At 38.8% G+C, this 22,916-nt stretch overlaps 1 non-coding gene across 1 annotated transcript; it reads left to right on the plus strand.

Moving 5' to 3' along the window:
- The first annotated feature begins 20,825 nt into the window (after nt 1-20,825).
- Nucleotides 20,826-20,932, plus strand: LOC143689127 (U6 spliceosomal RNA). Its single transcript, XR_013178594.1, has one exon. It is a non-coding gene; the product is annotated as a U6 spliceosomal RNA (small nuclear RNA).
- Nucleotides 20,933-22,916: the final 1,984 nt, after the last annotated feature.

Here is a 22,916-nt window from a genome sequence, read left to right on the forward strand (position 1 = left end):
GGGAAGTCCCAAGTCAAATCCTGAGCATCTGATGGAGGCTGGAAGTATGTCAGTGATGGGTTTACGGAAGTTCCTTTTGCTCATCCTGGTAGATTGGACTATGGTTATCAGTAACTCGCTCTACCTTTCCTTTAGGGTATATATTCATTTCAGACATTGCCACGGGACCTGCAGTGACTTCTTGGGGGGAGAATCATACTTCTAAGACCTACCTCTGTCTTGACCATGTGACTTGGTTTGGTCAACAACATGTGTGACCCCCATGCCACACCCAAGCAGAAAAATAGCGAGCCATGGTGTGTTTCTATCAGCTCCCTTGCTCTTTATCTTTAGCTTTGAGAATGGCATCTCCCAAATAAGGACTGCTCCTTTACCCTGTCTCCAGTAATCACAGGGCATTTGCAGTGAGCCACAACTGAGCCTAAGATGCAGGCACTCAGTCACAGCAGAGCCTCAGATACCTCCGACACTGTTGTTGTTCTAATTCCCTGAGATTTGAGGAATCATTTGTTTCTGCAGCAAAGCTGACTTATACATCATTAAATAGCCTTTAAGGTACAAACAACAGTATTTTTAAAAGTAAAATGAGTTATCTGATCCCAGGACTGTATCCTCTGAGATAAAACTGATTCAGAAAAAAAAAATGCAATATTTGAAGGATATCTTTGTCTAGGTTTATAAACCTTTCCTATTTCTCAACAATATCTATATTGTACATGAAAGAGAGCCACAAAATTCAGTCCATATCTGCATAATTCACAGGCCCATAGTGTCTGAAAAGGCAATAAAAAGGAATCATCATCATTTCTCACAGCAGAGACTTAGATTGCTTTGCTCTTGTTTCATGAAAAATAGACTTTACTTTTAAATGTTAAAAAAAAATCATAAGGCGGTCAGTGTGTATGGGGAAGACCACCCCTTTCTTCACCACGAGTGCCATAAAAATATTTACAGACTATAAATATCTTGGTTTCAGGACCCAGCTGGTCATCTGATAGTTCAGTAATAATCTTAGTGCAGAAAGAAAAATATGTTTCTGGTTTTAGAGGAAGGAAAAGGAAAACAACTCCAATAGTTGCATTTTTTAATTCCAAACTGCAAAGGAAATGTTTTCTTTCATGAAAAATCAGTGAAGCAAGACTCCCCAGAATTATTATATAAAGCTCCAAAAAAGGAAAAATGGACAAAAAGGCAAGAATAATAACCAAGAGTACCACCCGGAATACTCTATTTATGTAAATGTATGACTAGATATATACAATCTGCTGCACTGCCTCTTCTTCAAAAATACGAAATTATTTTTCCTCTAAATCTAACAGACTAACATGTCATTTTTTCCCCTTTCTTTTCAAATCACAGAAAAAAAAGAACTAGAGAAAACATAAAGGCAGGACTTTTATAATTCATTTGCATTTTGGTTCTAGATTTTTTTCATGAGGCTAAATACACATAAAAGTAATAAGAAAAATATGCAGCACACTGCATCCTGAATCTTCAACTTTCAAACTGGACCTGTTTGCAAGTGTCAGTTAGAGTCTGCCAGCCGTAGAAGCCATATTCCTGTTGGAAAGTCCTAGCTCATGAATATTCTATTTCTTCTGGAGCGAATCCATTGCAATTTGCTAATATTCTTAAGGTGAAAGGGCAAATTCCAGTTTGCCAGCTGTAGCCACCAAGTTGGTTTTGGAAAATGATGACTGTTGGGTCCCCAGAAAGAGAATTTTTAGATTCCAAATACTTTTTGTTTCTTAAAAGAAATACTAATCCGTAAAATGAATGGGTTAGATTTCCTTTTCTGTTTGGGAAAGAATCTTTTCTCTCCCTCTTTTAACGAATTGGTGGCAATTCGTTATTTTTACAAGGTTAATCACTGACCATAAATCTCAAGTGTCTAAGGTACTTGGCCTGTTCTTTGCTGCATCACTGCAAAATATTAGTAAATCTAATATAACAGATTGTGTCATCCAATGTATGTGTTTTTGAAAGTGAAAGCCAAATGTGAGTAAATTGAATTGGCTGACTTCTAAGAACCAGAGAGCTGTATGAGGTAGTTTGGATTAAGTACAACCTCAGTCCTCCTGCATCCTGCTCTTCCCTCTTCAGTAACCAAATCCTTTAATTGCAAGCTCCTGGCTGCTGAAAGACTCTTCTTCTTTGCTTACTATGAAAGACCATTATGTAGTCTAATGGAATGGAAGTTGGAATTTTCTGGTGCTTTTCCCTTCCTCTCTTAATGTACAAACAGTTGTATCAGATTTGCCCCCAAACACAGTTGCTCTGCAGGTATGTAAGTGTTCCCTCCAGCTCTAACCACAACTCCCTGTCAGGTCCAATTGAACTTCATGCAGTACTTTTGGAAGAGGAAGAGGAAGTATCCTCTTCTTCCTTGTGTTCCCTTTTGGTGCAATAGTCACAAGCTCAACCAGCTATTAGGGATCAGGTGAGAAACATATATGAGTAAGGTGAGCAGGGGAAGGGGAACCGTTTGAGTCAGGGATTGCATGTCTCATCTACAGAAGGCAGCCACTATTTACTTCTGACCAATTTTTTTCACAGGAGAATTTGACCTACTGTTGCCAGATCTTTCCAATTTCCAAGAGAAATGGTATATCCATCAAGATTCAATCAAATCCGAATTTGATTGTTCATCCTGGTAGATTGGACTATGGTTATCTAAATGGCCCTTAAAACCTGAAAATTCATGTCCTTTAGTTCTGGAAATATTCTTGAGTTATTTGTGGATTTTTTTTTTTGCTCCTACATTTTGTGTATTTTTTTAACACGTATTATTCAAATATTAGACATCCTTGACTGGATTTTATGCAAATCTGTATTTTATGACATCTCCTAATTTTCACACCATGACAACTAATTTAAATTTTTAAAACACTCATATACATAGACATTGCTTACTAAATTAGGCTTGTGAGCCTCCAGTTTGTGATGTGAGTGACAACATCTCTTGAGATATGTAAGTAGAGTTGGCCTCAAAATATTTTGCTGCAACCTGAAGTTATAGTGGCTTTGTTTTATCCAAAGTCTCACCTTTTCAGAATTGAAAGACACATTCAACGGGCTAACCTTAGGATAGTTAACCTTGGGATCATTGATTTATTTATTCATCCATCCATCAAACATTTTGGCGTGCCTATGATGCTGGGGGATGGATCTACAAAGAAAAATAAAGCATGGAACCTTCCTTTAAGGAGCTTACAAACTACCCAAGGAAACTGACATATACACTAAATGTGTATGGGTATAAGCAGTATATTATAGGAATTTATGGAATGCAAAGAGACAAGCTGTCATAGTGTTGATTTTAAAATCAGCTCTCAAAATCCTGATGCTGTTTAGCCTCCTCTTATGCCCAGCTACCCAACCCCACCCCACACTGTTCTTGTCACATACACTAATTACTATATACAGTGAAGGAGTTGGGAATGTCTATTGGCTGCTTTATACTCACTAAACTCTTATTTGACCAAATTGTGAATGGCAAGAAGCCAGTTATACAGGCCGCCTTGCCAGACACTTTGCATATGTGAATGGGCACACATAACTTAAGATGGAAAGCAGAGTGTTTCTTATTAGAATCACTTTTTTCATTGTAACTGATATCTCCCTTTTTCTCCCCCTGATCTTTCACCTTAACATTCATTGCTTATATGTAGGTAACATGTAATAAAATGCCTGACATGACGTTAAGCCACTAGAAAACAATAGGATGAAATTCAAAATCTCCAAAAAAAATATTTGTATATCATTTATCCTTGATACATCCCTCCTCAAACCCTAAAATAAATATATATCTAAATATACTGGGACTGAGGAAGGGCGTTAGATTAGAAGGGTTTTCAGATGCTTTGGAATCATTCCCTGTGTAATTTGCAGCTATGTTTGGGGTCTTTATATTGTTAAAAATCAGTAGGTCAAGAGTTTTCACTCAGGACAGAAACAGTTGCCCTTCTCTAAAATAAATTATAGGCCTATCTTTAAAGGACATTTAGTGTTTATTGAGCACCGTCTATGTTTCAGGCACTGTGTTAGAGGATTTATGGTGTGTAACCTAATTCAGACAATTACAAAGTGGTATAATCACATTTTCAGATGGGGAAAGAGATTTGACAAAGCTGAGTAACCTTTGCAAAACTCACACACTAGTCTGTGACAAGGCCAGGATGTTAATGCAGGTCTGTCTGGCCCTGGGCCCTTGCTTCTTTTTCTAAACCACACTGCCAGCAATTCAATTCAGATACTTCGTTCTCCGACTACCATCCTCTATCCTTCCAACTCCCTTACTTCAGCACCGACACTCCCATTAGTGCCAAGGGGATCTCCACTCCATTATTCATACTACTTTTTTTCGTTATTGATCACTCTCATTTAGTCTTTACTACCATCCTTACTATCTTAATTTCTCATCTGCTAAAACAAATACCACACAATGGGTTGGCTTAAACAATGGAAATTTATTGGCTCGTGCTTTGTGGCTAGAAGTCCAAAATCAAGGTGTCAGCAAGGCCATGCTTTCTCCCCCAAAGACTGTGGTGTTCTGAGTCCTTGACTTTTCTTTCACATGACAACGTCCTCTCCTTTTTCTTCCAAGTTCCAGAGTCCTCTCCTTTCTTTTCTGGGTTCTATTCCATTGATGTTCAGTTTATGCTCCTCTGCCAGGTTTTATCTATATACAGCCTCCAGTAATAGGATTCAGGGCAGTGTCAGTCAGTTGGTCCACACCATAACTAAAAATAACAGCCTCAAAAGTCCTGTTTACCATGGGTTCACACGCACAGGAATGGATCAAGATTGAGAATATGTTTTTTTTCTGGGGTACATAGATCAACCTACCGCATTTACCCAGTCTAATTAGATTCCAAGGCTTAGCACTACCAATATGTTCCTGCAGTTCTCTTAAGTCCCCAGCCCCTCTTTCATTCTGTCATGTCTACTTCTACAAAACACACTTCTGAAATTGAGTCCAACATGCTAAAAGTTGTCATAAGCAATTATATTACTTCAGTTTAAATTCCAACTCTGGTTAACTTAAATATCTAAGAGCTAATGGTTGCTGAAGAAATTCCTAAAACCATACCAACTTTTCTCATTTTGACCATTGATCTCAGAGTACTCATCAGTGCGGGGCAATTTAATGATATTCTCCCCAACATATTGGTTTTCCCATTCTCCCAGGCCTCTATTTCATAGATTTTTTTTCTCTTGAGACCTCAAACCCTTGTTCCTATTCTTTGGTGTTCTGCATCCATGCTTTCTTGCCAATCTCAGAGCTTCTTGCATAGTTAAGGCTGTATCTCCTGCAACATCAATTTCTCCCAAGCAAACAAACAGGGCTTGTCACTGTCAATCTTTTTTAAAAAAGGAAAAACAAACTTTCTTGGATTTCAGTTTCTCTTCCCAGGAAAAGCCCCATTTTTTACCCTCTGTCACAACAAAACCACAAGAAGACAAAAAGACAAAATCGACAAAAATAGAACACTTGATTGTTCACCCCACCAAATGTGCTCGACTCTTTCTTGCCTATTTGTTAATTTGTTCTTTTTACTTCACATCCAGCTAATCAGCAATCCTCCTCAGCACTACATCTGAATTGCTTTCCACCACAGCTACTGTGACTGTCCTAGTGAAGCTATCATCATCTGTCCCCTTAACTGGTCCCTCTGCGCCCACTTATTTCCAGCTATGATCCATCAGCCACACAGTCTTTTAAAAATATAAATCCGATCCTGCCCCTCCCCTCCATGATCTCTCCAATGGCCTCCTATTGAAATTGATCCCTAATATGGTCTACGAGCCCCATACGCCTGATTCTTGCCTGTTTTTCTTTCCTCAGCTCTAAACACTCTGATCCTTAATCACTACCCTTCAGCCATTCTGGCCTGTCTTTTCCAATAAAATATTATACACCTTCTGGCCTCTGCAATCCTTATTGGTCCTTCTGCCTAAACACTGGACCACCAGATCTCCATGTGGTTGGCAACTTTGCATCATTCAAATCTCAGCTCTTGCGTCTCATCTCAGAAGGACTGATCCACCCATTTCTATACTAACCCCTCCACCAACTCCAGACACCATCTCTGACTTTACCCTGTTGTGCATTCTTTATAGCAATTGTCACCTCCTAAAATCATCTTTGCTTTTCATCTCCTCTCGCTAACATGAAACTCCACGAGACCAGGGGTAGTGTCTCACTTGTACACTATAACATCTTCAGTACCATCATGCCTAGCACATATAGTATATCACATATATATATATATACAATATCTTAATTTTATTTATAGCTTATATGATTTCAGAATATCAAAAGTCATCATGACATGTATTTATTTAAAAAAGAGTCATACCATGGATCACAGGTATTACACAGAATTTTTTAAACTGGATTTATTGAAGTGTCATTTACAAATGGTAAAGTTCACCCTCTTTAAGTGTACAGAACAATTACTTTTGAAAAACATACATAGCCCTGTAACCACAACTACAATCATGACATTGAGCATTTCCATCATCCCAGAAAGTTCCCTCTAGCCCCTCTGCAGTCAATCCCCTCCTGTGATACCTTGACTCCTGTCAACCACTGATCTATTTTCTGTCACTATAGTTTACTCTTTTCCACCATGTCATATAAAGGGAATCACAATATATAGTCTTTGGACTCTGGCTTCTTCCACTCAGAATAACATTTTTGAAATCCACATGGTTGCATGTATCAGTAATCCGTTCCCTTTTATTGCTGTGTAATATTTTATTGTATGGATTTTCTATAATTTGTGGATGGACATTTACATTGTTACCAGCTTAGAGCTATTATAAATAAAGCTGTTATACACATTTGCATACATGTCTGAACATGTATCTTCATTTATCTAGAAGTGGATTGTTGGGTAATATAGTAAGCATATGTCTAATTTTATAAAAAACTGACAAATTGTTTTCCAAAGTGGCCCTTCCATTTTGCATTCTCCCTAGCAATGCAAAAGAGTGGCAGTTGCTTCACATATTTGCCATCACTCGGTATTGTCAGATTTTATTGTTTTGTGTTCTTTTTTTAGATATTCTAGTAGGTGCATAATGGTGTTTCATTATGGTTTTAATTTGTATTTCTTGGATGACATGATGCTGAGCATTTTTTCATGTTCTTATCTGACATCTGTATCTATTCCTTGGTAAGAAACAAGTGGTCAGTTAAAATCTTTTTAGAATTAGGTTGCTAGAGTTTTATTATTATTATTTAGTTGTAAGGGTTTTAAAAATATATAGAGTCTGGAAGCAATCCTTTAACAAACATACAAATATTTTCTCTCAGTCTGTGGAATAGAATGCTTTTTTTTACATGAAATTTCATGCTAAAAGTGCAGGTTTAATAAGAATATCATTTAAACTCAAGAAACCCATTTTATCAAAAATTCACTAAGCCAGTATTCATTCCTTAAGAGTGATTCCATCATGGGTGATTTGAATAAAGAGTAAAGAAAAGTGAGAAAAAAGTGTTTTTATATTTAAATTAAAAATCATTTGGACTTACAAAGCAGTCTGGAAAATCCACCACAACTATGTGGATAAAAGGTTTATTCAAAGATACAACTTTATTTGCCCAAATGAAAACTTACTTTTATTTCCCACTCTCACTCTTCCCCCAAAAGCAGCCTTATCAGATATAACTTGTTTTGCAGTGAAGGTATTATGATATTCTTTTAGAATGTTTTCAAGACATTCTAGCCAAGTTAGAGTAGGCAAGGATTATTTAAAGAATTTTAGATAGTGATTAATTCAGATAAACCCTGATTATTATATATGATTTACCTCATGAATACATCAGAATGCATGTCCACCTAAATTATCTCAATATAAAACACTGCATCTTTTTGCAAAATATTCCATAAGTTCAAAGCAGATGCAAATTACCTGAATGCTGGTAAATACATTAAAAATGGGAATAAATTTCACACACCCCCATTGCTCATATATACTTTCTTTAAAAAATTGTTATTTAATAAAGTTATTATAGATTTTTAAAAATTTATTCATCTTCCTATCCATTTTTAACCTTTTATATAAAAGGGGGGAGTATAAAGAGAGAGATTAACATAATACTTATTTATACAAAGAGCTAATGAAAGATATTTCCATCTTATTTGCATTGCAAATGCATCACCAAAGTATTTTCATAGTACGTTTGTCCCATAGTAAATACTATACTAAGATAAGATTTAAATAAATCCAGATAAGTTTGTCTTTCTCTATCATCTACCTAATTATTCTATTTTAATACTGGACACTGAAAGTAGCAAGTACTCCTTTAATAGTGAAATGTAATTAAATTAAATACTGAAATGTAACCGAAAAGACTCTCAACAACCATGTTTAAACAAATACTTTAGAAATACATATGCCTGTTTTTAATTTCTAGTGCCACAATAAAACTACTCTGAACTTCAATGCTGTACACGAAGTTCACATTGCTATATATTTATGGCTGATTGACATGATTTATTTCAACAGCATTTTTACTATCCTTTTTTTAACCAGACATTTACTAGAGTGTCTAAGAAGAATAGTGATGAAATATTGATAAAAGTATGTAAGATCATGTCCATCCACAAGGAGATAAGTATCTAATTGGAGAGAGAAAATTAACAAAGATGAAGAGGTAAGAGAATTAAATAATTGACTTGTGGTGTGATATTGACTCTAAGTATATGGGGGTATCAAGTAGGGATTGTATTAAGCTGTGAATTACCTAAAGAGGAGTTTATTTTTTCTTGTATAACAAAGTCTGTCTGGATAGACAGGCAGTGCAGGGCTGTATAATCAGTCCCTGATGCTATCAACACCCGGACTCCTTCTCTTTTTCTACTCTTCCTTCCTAAATATTTAGTTTTAATTCCCCTGGTTGTTTTATAAGCATAAGAAGGCGTCTCTACCTGCAGCTCCCAGTCCATGTTCCAGAAAGAAAATGGAAGAAGTGTCCATGAGGGAAAGGTTGTGCCATGTTTATACCAGGAAAGCAATTCCTAGTAATTCATTTATGTCTCACTGGCCAGAATATAGTCACTCCTTGCTACGAAAGAGCTACCCAGATCGAAATTGGGATCCTATGAAGAATGAAGAAATGGAGAGTGGATGTTGGGTAGATGACCATTTGTATCTGCAACTTCAACAAAGGGGGACAATTTTTTGACAAGTATTACTGGAAAAGGCTTAAGAAAGGAAGTGGGGTAAGAGCTATATATTTTGAAATATGGCAGATTTTAAAGGAGGACAGAAGAAGTCTATTCCTGTATGAACAGAAGAAGCAGTTAGGTTTGAATGATTAACCTGACATATGCAGGGAACAGATTACAGTGGACACTGCATAGGAGCAATGAGAGAGGACTGAGTGGGTGGAGTGAGTTAAAGTTTTGGATATCCTTGACAGGAATAGTTTGGACTTGGTATGGTGCACATTAGGGATCCAATGGAAGTTTTGAAGCGAGGGGAAGAATATCTTTAACTATTATTTTATAAAGCTTGCTGTGGTTGCAGAATGTGGTATAGATTAAAATGGAAAGAGATTGGCTCTACTTGTCTATGAAATCACTGAATAACATTCAAATGCTTTCACTGAAACAATTATGATTGTGGCCCAACTGAAAGTCTTCGAGTTACCCTAGCACAGTGTGTCCTGACAAATGGTTCACAAACTGGCAATCGTCCATGGCACGCTTTCTGATCCTCCCAGAAAATGTGCCACATCAGTTTTTGAGACTTCAATAACAGTCATTATCAGAACATATTATCACTATATTTTTCAATTTATGAGACATTCTTTACCTTGGGTTGTGGCAATTGAGCTTTTGAGAAGAATAAGTGGTGCTTTTTTAAAAGCAGGCATTTATTTTGGTCAACATGTTTAAAGTTAAGTGTTGATGGCCTCCATGTGTGTAAAAGTGTGTGAAGACTAACTTTTATGCCAGTGCCCTTTGCAAACTATGTGTATCCAAAGCCTAGTGATAATGGCCTATCTGAGTCATGTTACTTTCCTTCTCCCATCTCTTTACTCCCCATCCCTGGGACAATTTGGATTTCTGCTTCAGGCTGGAGTTCAGCCCCACCTCCAGCTTGGGAACAAATCTTCATCCCTCCTATTAGGGTGGAAACGCTGGAACCATAGTCAAGTAACTCCATGATTCAGCAACACCGCATGAAGTGAGCCTTGCTTCTGGACATGGTTAGACTTTGGATCTATTTCTGGTAATTAGTTTTTCATCCCTCCAGAGCCAAGGTCTTACTGTGTCCCAGTGGTCCTCCAAATTGTTGTTATCCTATCCCTGAGTCCCAATCCATCTACCCTCTAACAAGCCTTCCTAGGCTGTAGGCTACTTCTCTTCTTGCTAACATTTCTAGCTATTGCTTGCTGCCAAATTCCCAGGAGCTCACCTGCCAGTACTAATTTCCTATTTGCTATGACTTAGAGTGTTCTGGTCTCCTGAGCCAGTTCAATTGAATAACTGACTACATTCTGGTGCAGACTTATCATCTCTATACACGGTCACATCTCAGCACCTATTAGCTAGGCTCAGGCTTTTTTTGTGTGGATGGTATTTTTATTTATAATAATAAAAAAAAAATATCATTTCTATTTTCCCTTCCTTTGCTATTTCAAGCAGGTAACCAAGCCCAGAGAATTTTTCTGGGAAGAAAGCAGAAGCTGTTTGAAGAAGATAACTCATTTTTGTCTTTTGGAAAAATTTACCGAAGAGTTTATATTAAATATCTTAAGTCAATTGAATAGAAAACCATGATCTGTGGAAAGTAAGAGGAATACGAACTTGGGCCTTTCTCAGAGGAGTACCTGGAAGTTAGCAAGACCTCAGAGGGTATGGCTATATGAGTTACCAAGAAATCTTGGCCATTAACCCTCAGTGCCTAAGTTTCCCACACCCCGAGTGGTACGGATACTGCTGAGTTTCAGAAACTGAAAGCTCCAACTGGGACAAAGCAGTGAGTGGTAGATATTGATGGTGGGAAGGGAGCAAAAATTACTGAGATCCTCAAATCCAGTAGGATAGAGATTCAAAGAGGGCTTCAATTTTATTTCTTTAAAAGGAATTTCTAGAAAAATGGGGAAAAACACCTTACAAATATTGTGTGCGCATATGAGATCAATTCCATGAAATATCTTTAAAAATTTACCTATGATCGGAAGGCTCAGAAACATCTTTACAGAGACCTAACAAGACTTATAAAATTCACATGACTGAAAATAGAAAGAAAGTAAAAAAGCTCAAGATGGGAAAGAACAAAGATGTTTAAACAACATTTAGAGAACTATCCAATTGGCTAGAGCCTACAATGGATGATAAAGTTAGAGATGAAACAGGATATGTTGATACTTTGTTCTACCAACAGGGCAAATAGAGTATGCAAAGTAATCAGAAGAATGGTATTAGCGATGAAGGAGACAAATTCCAGACAATAGAGCCATCTTGCACCTTCAAGAATTAGCTGGGACATAAATACAAACTAACAATCTTTTAAACCACTTATAAAAAATGGTAGAATCAATAAGCATAAAATAAGATTGGCAACTGCTGTGAGAGCTTCAATTTGACCTGGGAAAGATAGATTTAGTAGACACAGGGACCGAAAAGGACGCAAAAATTTAAAAAAAAAAAATTCCACCCCCTCTTGCCAGTATTTAGGTATACCTGTATATAAAATGTTTCTGTTTCCCTGCCCTTATGAGTTGAATTGTATCCCCATGAGGCATGAAAACATTACTCATTATAAACAGCCTGCTAAGATGGCCTTCATAAATTCCAGGGGAGCATGATACAGAATAGCTTACATAAGCAATGATGTAATATGCATGTATCTAATTATGTATCCCACAAATGAAGTCACTTTGATGTAATATGCATATACTAATTATGTATCTCATGACTGAAATTGCTTGTTGAAAAAATGCCACATTTGTGTAATTTAGTATAATAAGGGACTACTGCTCTGTAAGCATCAGAGTGGAGCAGGGAGGAATGATTAAAGAAGACCACTCTGCCAGCGGCATCTTGTGCTTTCTTTCAATTTGCTACTGGACCAGTGTGACGGTTCCTTAAGCTGGGAACTGACAGTCCCTCAAAGATATGTTCAAGTCCTAATCCACATGTGAATGTGACCTTATTTGGAAATAGGGTCCTTGAATATATTATTTGTCAAGATGAAGTCAAACCTGATTAGGGTGGGCTCCAATTCATTATGACCAGTGTCCTTCTAAGAAGGGGAGAATTGGACACAGTCAAGGAGAAAAAGACCAAGTGACGACTGAGACAGAGAGTGCTATGGATTCTGGAAGCCACAGTCAGAATCCAAGAGAGAGGTATGGCATAGATTCTTTCCTATAGGCTTCAGAGGAAGCATGGCCTTGATGACACCTCGATTTTGGGCTTCTATCCTCCAGTACTGTGGAACAATAAATTTCTTTTGTGTTAAGTCACCCAGTTTGTGGTACTTTCTAACACAGCCCTAGGACACTAAGAGACCAACTTAGTTAAAGGTTGAAAAATGAGACTTAGGTATTACAACAGCAGGCAAATTAGAATTCAAATTTGACTTAAGTCCAGTCCCACTAAAAATGTATGTAATTACTCCACACATAGAAATTATGATCCTTGCTGCTTATAACTTTATATTTTGTCATTAAAAAGCAATTGAATTATTTTCATAATTAAAATCAAATAATCCTTGTCTCCCCATATATTTTATCAAAAATGTCCTCTCCTTTATGTCTTCCAAACTATAGTTTCAGGACCTGAGAAGTGATAAAAGCCTTCCTCTTCAATTTGTTTCAGTTATGAAAAAAATATATATCATCTTGGGACCACTGCTGACAAGCACCAAACTACATGATCATGTTACAAAGGAAAAAAGGCCATTAACTTTGGGTTCCTCTTGGAATATTGTGTTAGTCAGGATTCTCTAGAGAAGCAGAAGAAACAGGAGAGAATAGTAAATACGAGATTTATAAAGGTGTCTCACACAATTGTGGAAATGGAAAGGTCCAAAATCCATAGGGCAGGCTGTGAAGCTGGCAGCTCCAATGAAGGGTCTGGACAAACTCCACAGGAGAGACTCACTGCCTGAAGAAGCAATGAAAAAGTCTTTCTTCTTCTTTAAAAGCCTTCAACTGATTGGATTATTTCATTGTGGGAGGCACGCCTTAGTTGATCGTGAATGTAATAAGCCATACATGCAATCAACTGATTGATGATTTAACACACCGCCTTCTGGTTTATCAATCAGCCCCAAAATATCCTTGCAGCAACGTTTAGGCCAGTGCTTGCCTGACCAGACAGCTGGGCATAATCACTTGGCCAAGTTGACACCAGAACCCAACCATCACAAAAACCAAAGTAAAAACAGATTTAAGTTCTAATGTAATACCCCAACCGTGTTAGTACAGAGAAAGGTTGAGCTTTCCCACTACCCCTAATTTCTAAACTTAGGATGGCAAAATAATTTGATTGTGGAGAGAGCAGTCACCAGCTTTGGCGTCCCAACAGTGTGGCACCACTGAATTCCTCACTTTCTCCCAGCTCTTTGCCCCCATTTCCATCATCATCCACTGTTTCCGCAAATCCTAGCTCATCCAGTTAGCACACATTCATGGAGCATCCACATCACTACAGGTGCTTGTCATAGAAGAGAAAATATACTTATTCCTTTTCTGTTCTCTCTTGTCATGAAAATCTTGGCAGTATGTTTGGGGTTGGGGCTGGAGGCAGGGGATGGATAGGCATGACACTGAGTCCAAGGAAGGACCCATGAGACAGCCCAAGACCTCTAATTTTGCCCATCAACATGCAACAGGATTTAAAGGTCCACAAAAAGAACAAAGTAATTTAACAGAACGGTCCCTTTTCTGCTCTACTAAATAAGTTGCCACATCACCATGCTTTGAAGGACCAGAACATGCCTTTTATTAATCCTATTACCAAACCTCAATCCCTTTAGAGCAAAACCTAAATCCCACCCCAATTCTGACACAATAGAATTCTCAGAAGCAAAGCCTTCTTAGGGAAAGAGCAATAAATCAGGACACAGCTACTCCCTGAGTCTTCTCCAGCAAATGTCATATTTTCCAGGCAAACAGAAGCAAGTAGAAAAAAAACAAGTGAGCTCAGGTATCCCTGTGATGTGATTACTACCTCAAGGGAGGGGGAGGGGGTTAAAGGAGAGAAAATCTGACCCTAGCTTAGATTAAAAAAAAAAAAGAAGAAGCTGGCATTTTGGCAGCCCATCTACAATTGCTTTCTGAATGCCAAGTTCACTGTAGAACACAGCCAGAAACAGAGACCTCCGGAGCCTTGTGATAAGCCACTGTTTCACTTGTTCCTCTTTTCAATAGTGTCAGGTGAATAGAGCCTTGTGCTGCAACCTTAGAACGGGGAGAACAGCGGCTGCAAAGCAACTGGACACCCCTTCCACCACCCTGCCGCACCACCAGGCAGGGCAGGAAGAGGCAGGGCTTTCATTCTTTGAAGAAAGATCTTACTATTTTGCCCTTTTTCTTAACCTTTCCTTTTCTGCACTGTACTTCAGTCAAGTTTATCAGGTAAGGTTGGATCAGCTCATACCACACCTTTGCCTGGGCAACTGCACCCTCAGGGTTTTTCAAGGGTGGAGAGTTTGACTTCTACATTGCCCATCCTGCCTTCACACTTAAGTGTTAGGAGCACTGATTTGGGTGTCTGACAAACTGGATTTGGACTTTGGCCATATGTCCTTGGGCAACATATTTAACCCTTCTGAATCTCAGTTTCCTCATCCGTAAAATAAGCATAATTATCCTTTTGCTTCAGTGCCTTGTTAGAGGTTAATAAAATAATAGCCAAAATGCTTTAGCATGTAGAAAGTACTTGGATAATCAAGTATTGAAAATAGGTGTGTGCACAGTAGGTATGTAAAAACATGGATTTTATTTTACCTGGAAGTTTCTTTAAATGCCTTAAATACAGTTACCTCTTCCTACAATGATCCCACATTCATTTGGTCCTCCAACTAACTGTCAGGATTCAACACAAACTTCTCTCCCTCTAAAATATCTTGCTTAACTTCATAGAGTTCAGTGATTCTTGTTTTGTGTTATCAAAGCCCATTGTTTCTGAGTCTACACTGCAGCAATTCTTGCACTGCTGAGTGCAGTCATTTCCTTGTCAGTCAGCCCCATCCTGCCTTTCCCTGAATACTTGGAAGGCAAAGGAGAAATTGTTCATGTAATGGTTACACACACGGGCTCTGGAGCCAGATTGCCTAGGACTGAATCCCATTCACCTTTTGCCAGTTAACTCTGTGGCTCAGCATTCTCCCTTCATCTGGAGTGGCAATAATAGTATCTACCTCCCAAGCTTAGCTTAAGAGTACCCATAACATAGTAGGCACCACAGTGTGAGCTTTTATTCTTCTTCTCCTTTGCTCCCCCAGAGGCTGGAAATAACTGGGGCTTGATACATGTGTGCCTTAGTTTTCCAGGCTACCAGGACAAATACCACGCAATAGGTTGGCTTAAACAATGGGAATTTATTGGATCAGAGTTTCAGAACTTAGAAGGCTTGCTTTCTTCCTGGGTTGGTAGCATTCTAATATTGGCTAGCCGACAATCCTTAGGGTTCCATGGCTGTGTATCTCTTTAGGTCACATGGCGATGTCCTTTCCTTTCTCTTTTGGATTCCACTTGCAGCTTCTGGCTTGCAGCTTCTGGCTTCTTCCTATAGCTTTCCCTCTTTATAAGACCTCCAAAAATAGGATTAAGACTCATACTGATTCAGTTGGTCACATCTTAACTAAAAATAGCATCTTCAAAAGATCCTATTTAGAATGGATTCAAGCCCACAGGAAAAAAATTAAGACCATGTTTCTTCTGGTTACATAACTTACCCTATCATAATGGAGGTTGGAGAAACCAGAGAACTGCAGCAAGTTTCAAGGTGAGTGATTCTGTGCATTTCTTTCAGGGCCACCACATTATATAGTGGTTCAAGAATAACTAAATTGGGTGTATCAAACTTAACTGTATAAGCTGATTTCTGCACAGCCCACTGCTAAGCTAAGTGCCAGTTTGCATGCGACCCTCAATTCTTCATCAAACCTGACACTGAATCATGGTTCCTTCTTTATGACATGGATAGATGTATCTTCTCTGCACAAATGTGTTCATTTTTGCTGAGCACCTACTAACATCACTTGAGAGTCCTGAAGCATTCAATTTAGGAAAAATTATACAGAATGAATGATACCGGAAGCATCGATGCTTTACTTTTTCTTTCCTCAAGGAATATGTGGTTTTCCAAGCAAGTCTTCTACTAGTTGTCTGCATTAGTTTCCTCACAGCACTTAGCTCTTTTGGCATTGCATAATATGTTCATTTGGTTTTCTGTTCCAACGCCAGTTAGTAAAATATAATTCCATGAGAGCATGGACTTGGTTTTGTTCATCACTGTATCCACAGCACTTGGAAGTATTTCTAGTGCCCAGTAGGCTCAATAACCATTTGTTGAATAAATGAATGAATGAGCGCTCTGGTATGAGAAAGACAGGTTAAAAAAAGAACTGTTCTTTGCTCAACTATCAAGGTTAAGGTGCTAAAGTTGAATAGAAAATTGTCTTTGGAAAGACAGAATTCCTAAATCTCTTTGCATTGTATTGTTTTACACATTTAAACAGGGGATACAGGTCTCAGTGCCACTCTGCAACACAGAAAATATGACTTTAGTTTTAATTCTTTAACTAGACAGGTCCAGAGCACACTTTATAGACAATTTAACTACCAGATAATTCCAGGAATTGAATTTAGCTACAAGAACTCATTAGACATAGGGGGAGAGAGTGAATCAATCAGGTGGGGCCAAGAAGACAGGTATAATTATATTCTGAGTCATTTTAATATACTCTCAGATAACAGCACTTGCAATTGTATCCAGGCACAAAAAAAGGAGCTGTGTTTGAAATGCACAGACTTAGAGTATTGCCCCTGTATTAGCCTTATCAGCCTTAGAAATTGAGTCCTCACCCTGAGTTAAAATTCTCTTTCTTTGTTCCATTAAAGCTAACTAAATTTTCCAACCTAAGATGTCTGCTAGCTTTGTAAGGATTAGAATCCTGGGATTGCAGAGTCACTCTTTATGTATCTTGATGCCTTTTTTACGTGTTTATTCTGAGAATGTCCAAATTTTCCTCACTCCAACTCTGGGAGTTCCTGTGCAACCGTCAAGAGGGAACTGTTGGTACTGAGCCAGCATTTCAGTCTGTAGCATCTAATGTCATCCCTCCCGTTGCCCACCAAGGATTCTTTTTATTTTCTTCATTTGGGTTTTCTTATGAAATACTGAGTCAAAGCTCTCTGTAGAATGATAATTGGGACAACTACGAAATCTTCAGAGGGAGATGATACAAACAGCAATTTTCTCTTTGTTTTCCTCTGAAACAGTCCCGAGGAGGAGGTTTGGGGGCATCTTGGTTGAACTCATGATCTCCCAGCCAGAGAAGCTGTCAGTAGCTCACTTAGCCAGCAATTTCAAAACCAGAAATCAAAATAAACTGCCAATAAGAGCTGTTTCACTGCAAGATTTCATTGCATTTTTCCATCTTGTTTAACCCAGCCTTCCTTTCACCCTCTGTTTCAGAAATCATTTCACAGGAGGGATCATTTCCCTTTTCCCACCCCAAGCATGTATCCTATGGATGCATCTGTAGTTTATAAGACTCTTCAGATAGATTGGATGTGGCAGGAAAAGACTTTGGAGGGATCAGAGCGTGAGACAAAGATCTGAGGCTGTGGATTCTTTCTCAATCTCACTAGTGATCAGGGTTAAGGGACTATCACAAAAAGTGAACACTCGTATACAAGTAAAATCCAGATTAAAAACAAATTCAGTCACAATACTCGAAGGGGAAATGCAGTAGAAAGCTGCCAACAGATATGAGTGAAAGAAAACGGATTTAATCACAAGTGCGGCAATAGGCAGACCCACTGAGGAGTTGTGTGCCTGTGGCTTCAACATTAAAGATAATAACAATAACAAGAGCTATCATCTGCTATACTCCACTATGATAAGTTCTTTCCATACAATAAATCATTTGGGCATGATGCAAGTGTGCAATGATCTTAAACTTCATCTCCTTGAAGAGGGAACTAAAACAGAAAAATTAGTAACTTGAGCCTGGTTGTTCAGTTACAAAAAAGAGCTCAGGTCCGTCTGATTTCAATTGTGTAATCCTATTCCCTACGCAGGGCTGCCATACTGGGAGCTTTGAAATGGCCTTTAGATGCAGCATTTAGGTTCTGACCAATGCCCTCCTTTCCAGCCATCTGCCTAGCAAGTTAATGCATAGAGGGAAAGGAGGGTAAATGGAGGATGCAATATCTGCTTTATTCCTCCACTAGGGTCAGCTCTGCTCTAGTTCTAGTATTGGGGCTTGTGATGCTTGCAATGGGATAACAGATAGCAGAGAAGTCCACAGAAGGGCCATTTTGTCACACCCTCTGCACAATATACCTGCCCCAGGGCCTGTGGGACGTCAGGAGGTCTCCCTGCACTCAGTCTAGATGCCTTCCTTCATCTTCCCATCTGGAAGCTGAGTTTGTCAGTTACTCCTCTGTTTCTAATGACACTTTAGCCCAGCTCAGCTCTCGCTGACGCTTCACATGGCTCCCCATGTGCATTGCTTCTTTCAGGGGCTGAGAGTGCAGCTGAGTGGGAGCACTGAGGGGAAGACTGGAAGCTCTACTACAATCACTTCATTGGCAGCCAGTGTTTTGATTTGGTAATGGACATGCAAGAGTGCCCAAGCACGCAAATATTCCCATTTTTATTTTTGGCAGAATGAAAGAATAAATGTTTAACAAGGACAGGGAAATGACAAGGTTAGGTGGGGGGTGGGTGGGAAGGGGTGAAGAGGAGAGACCTCTGAGTAGATAAGAACCCCTCAGTGGAACTTATCCTCCAAGCTGCTAGGATTATTTGTATTGTATATTTTAAATTCACGCAGACAAGAGTCGTGTCTCCTCTATTCTCAGCTGTAGTTACCACATGGTCAGAGCTGCACACCTTTGGGCTTTCTGCAGTGGTAATAACAATGCTTCTCTTCCCCAAAGCTATTGATAACAATGATAATAGCTCTAATTATACATACATCATCACTTCATGTGATGACGGCAATGCTGAGGGTGAGGAGAGTGAGGATGATAACTGCTCATACTTTCATAGCCCTGCCATGTGCCAGGCAATGTTCTAAGTGTTTCACATTTATCAACTCATATTTAATAAGTAATATTGCTATAGTAATTAATCTTCACAGCAAAGCTATGAGGTAGGTACTATTATTCTCCCATATTACAGATAAAGAAACTGAAGAACAAAGAGATTGAGTTGCTAGTCCAAGGTAAGAGTGTGAAAGGAGGGCATTTATTTCCTAGGCTACTAAGTTTCCAAGGGGCTACATAACCTGCTCAAGGCCACACAGAAAATAATGAAGCCAAATCTCAAACTAAATCTTCCTGACTCCAAAGCACATGTTATGAGCCACTATGCTATATGAACTACAACACTCTCTCTCTCCGTATGTGTATGTATATACCCACATCCTAGAAAACTAGAAGTTTGGTGTGTTAAATAGCCATTTTGTGTTTCTATCCATGAACTTGAGATTCTTAGTTTCTAAGGCAGCACTTGTCAGAGCACTACCTCAAGAACACAATCTTGTTATGTGTAGAAAAGAATAATATTTGACCATAGCTTGGGCGCAGCTCGAGGCCCCCTTTTGCTGCTACCCTCCTGGCTGCAAGCTGAAGGGACCGCTATTTTGGCACACTTGAAATCTACCCTTGGAAAGTTCTGCTTCAGAGAATGTTCCAGGCATGCAAGCAAGTGAATTCAGAACCTGTACCAGCTTCTCTACTTTTCACCTCTTCCACTTCTCTGCTCCTTCACTCACTCTGAATGTCAGTGTCCCTGGGTATATAAAAGGTAATGTGTTGAATAAGATCAGGTTCACCACTAAAAGAAAACAAATACACCCCACTACTGGAAAGAGCTCAGTTTCAACTGTCCTTTTTTTCTTTCTTCCTCTAGGAACACACAACAATAGCAATTAAAATGGAAGCCTTAGGAGGTCCACAGCATACTGCAAATGTCATTTGCCCCAAAGACTACCAAACTGCAGAATCCACTTTCTTCCTGCCCCAAATAAATAGCAACTACCATCTTTTACTGCCTGCTGGATCGAGAAAGCCTTCTTGAGACAAAAGGGGAAAGAGACAAAATAAAGTCTTAGTGGCTGAGAGATTTCAAAGACTAGAGAGGTTATCTTGGAGGTTACTCTTAAGCATTATATAGATAGCCCTTTTTAGTTTATGGTATATTGGAGTAACTAGAGGCAAGTACCTGAAACTGTTGAGCTGTGTTCCAGAAGCACTGATTCTTGAAGATGATTGTATAACTGTATAGCTTTTACAGGTGTGACCGTGTAATGGCGAAAACCTTGTGTCTGATGCTCCTTTTATCCAAGATATGGACAAATGAGTTAAAAAATAGGATAAAGGGGGTGCAAGGGTAGTTCAGTGGTAGAATTCTCACCAGTCATGCAAGAGACCCGGGTTCAATTCCCGGCCCATGCACTTTCCAAACAAACAAACAAGTGAAAAAACAAATAAACAAAAAAAAAATCAGTAAATGGTGCTGCAATAAGGAATACTCACATGGAAAAAGAAAGAACTGTGATGTCCACCATACAGCATACCGAAAAAAAAAAAGGATAAAAATAAATAAATAGTGCTCGCTTCAGCAGCACATATACTAAAATTGGAACGATACAGAGAAGACTAGCATGGCCCCTGTGCAAGGATGACACACAAATTCGTGAAGCGTTCCATATTTTTTTTTAGAAATAAAAAATAAAAATAAATAAATAAATAGATAAATAATGGGGGGGATAAGGGGTAAGAAAAATGGGGTAGATTGAGAAACCAGTGGCCAATGAGAGTAAGGGGTAAGGGGTTTGGTATGTATGTATGCTTTTCTTTTTTCTTTTTGTTTCATTTTCTGGAGTGATGCAAATGTTCTAAAAACGATCATGGTGATGAATACACAACTACGTAATGATATTGTAGCCATTGATTGTATGCTATGGATGGACTGCATGTGTGTGAAAATTTCTCAAAAAAAATATTAAAAACGAAACAAAAAAACCTGCCTGCTGGACGTTCAGCAGAAACGGCAGGGCAGCACTTCACTTCCCTCCAAGCCAAAGGAGTATGAGCAGCACCACTTGGGGCATGTTTGTTTTTTTTTTTTTTTTTTTTTGCCAGAACAGACTAAGCATTGGTGTGCACATGATTGGGGACAGGTGTGCTCTAGCAGAAGGACATGCTGTGTGACTAGCAGTCAGGTCCTCTCTGGCCTTTAGTTTTGCAGTTCCCAAATTCTAATTGACTTGCAAGGCACTGGAGATCTGCTTCACTTCTGCATTACACAGGCTGAACAGCCCGTGAGTACACGGGCTAGTGAATCTCTTTGTAGCTCAGAGTTGGAGTGAATGGACCTGTTCCCAAAGCTGCCATTATCCACAAGAAGTGAAAAACAGAGGATGGCAACTGTAAGCCTCCTCTTCTTTTCGGTCTTTTTCCCCACAGAGGTTGCACAGTGAGAGATGCTCCGTAGACCCTGTGGCTTCTGATGCCAGATGCAGTGTGCATGTGTTGTCAAACTAGGATTAGTTTGTTATATCTCCTTTAAGTAGGTTAAGCCTTTTAAAGCAGGGGTAATTAAGATTGTGACTAGACGATGAATGAAAGAAATCATGGGGCTTAATGAGAGTACCAGACTTACCCTCAAATAGAAAGGATAACAAGTTTGCTTTTCCTGGTGTGAGAAGAGGGGGAAAAAAAAAAGACAGCAAGGAAAGGAGTGGAGATACATAACTCCATCCTTCATTGCCTGTTGGAATTGGGAACACGCCTTACCAATGTAACTTGACCTTAGATTTTGGAACTGGTTTATAAGAGGGTTTTCTCCCCACTTCTCCCACTGCTTATTGGTTCCTTAAATTCTCGATGGTTCCTTATTTCAAAATACTAAAAATATCTATCCTTATGCTCAAAAGATAAACATGGTGATATTAGGGCATATACTTTCTGACTACAAATTGTAGGTATCTGTGAAAAGAATTTAGTGGGAAACAGGAGGGCATAAGAGGAGAAACTAGAGCAGTCAGAAAGGTTGAATAAACCCTTACAAACCCTTTCTCAATTGATCCTATCCACAACCTGTTTCTCCCATCTGTCCTCTACTCACAATACCCAATATTAGTGCCCTTGAATAGATTTCACCACCTCTCACCTGAACAAATGCAAGAGACTCTTGAGAGGTCTCCTTGCTTCAAATTACTCCCCCTCCACTCCATCCTCTACGCAGCTTCCAGAGTGATAGCTCTAAAATGGCAATTTGCTTATGCCATTCCCCCATTTAAATTCCTTCCTAGGGGCACAGAAATTCCATTTCTATAACAACTGACTGTAGGTAATGCTCACACATGTGGTCAAAGACAAAAATATTCAAATCAGTATTGTTTGTTGACTGGCACGACATTGTGTGTCCATCATTAGTGGACTGGTTAAATAAGTCAAGGTACAACCACATAATTAGAAAGCATGGAGTTATGGAAAAGAATGAGACAGACTGTCCATGTGCCAGTATGCTCCTAGGCATACAACAAAGGTTGAAGAAAATATGTAAAGATAGACAAGAAGTTAATAACAACAGTTGCTTTTCAGCAGGAAGGCTGTGGAACTAAGGATTTGGGGTGGTAAGTAGATTTTTTATTGTATACTCTTTGTAGATTTTGTAATTTTGTGTATATATTAC

This window comes from Tamandua tetradactyla, chromosome 6, assembly GCF_023851605.1.
Source record: "Tamandua tetradactyla isolate mTamTet1 chromosome 6, mTamTet1.pri, whole genome shotgun sequence".
Lineage (NCBI taxonomy): Eukaryota > Metazoa > Chordata > Mammalia > Pilosa > Myrmecophagidae > Tamandua > Tamandua tetradactyla.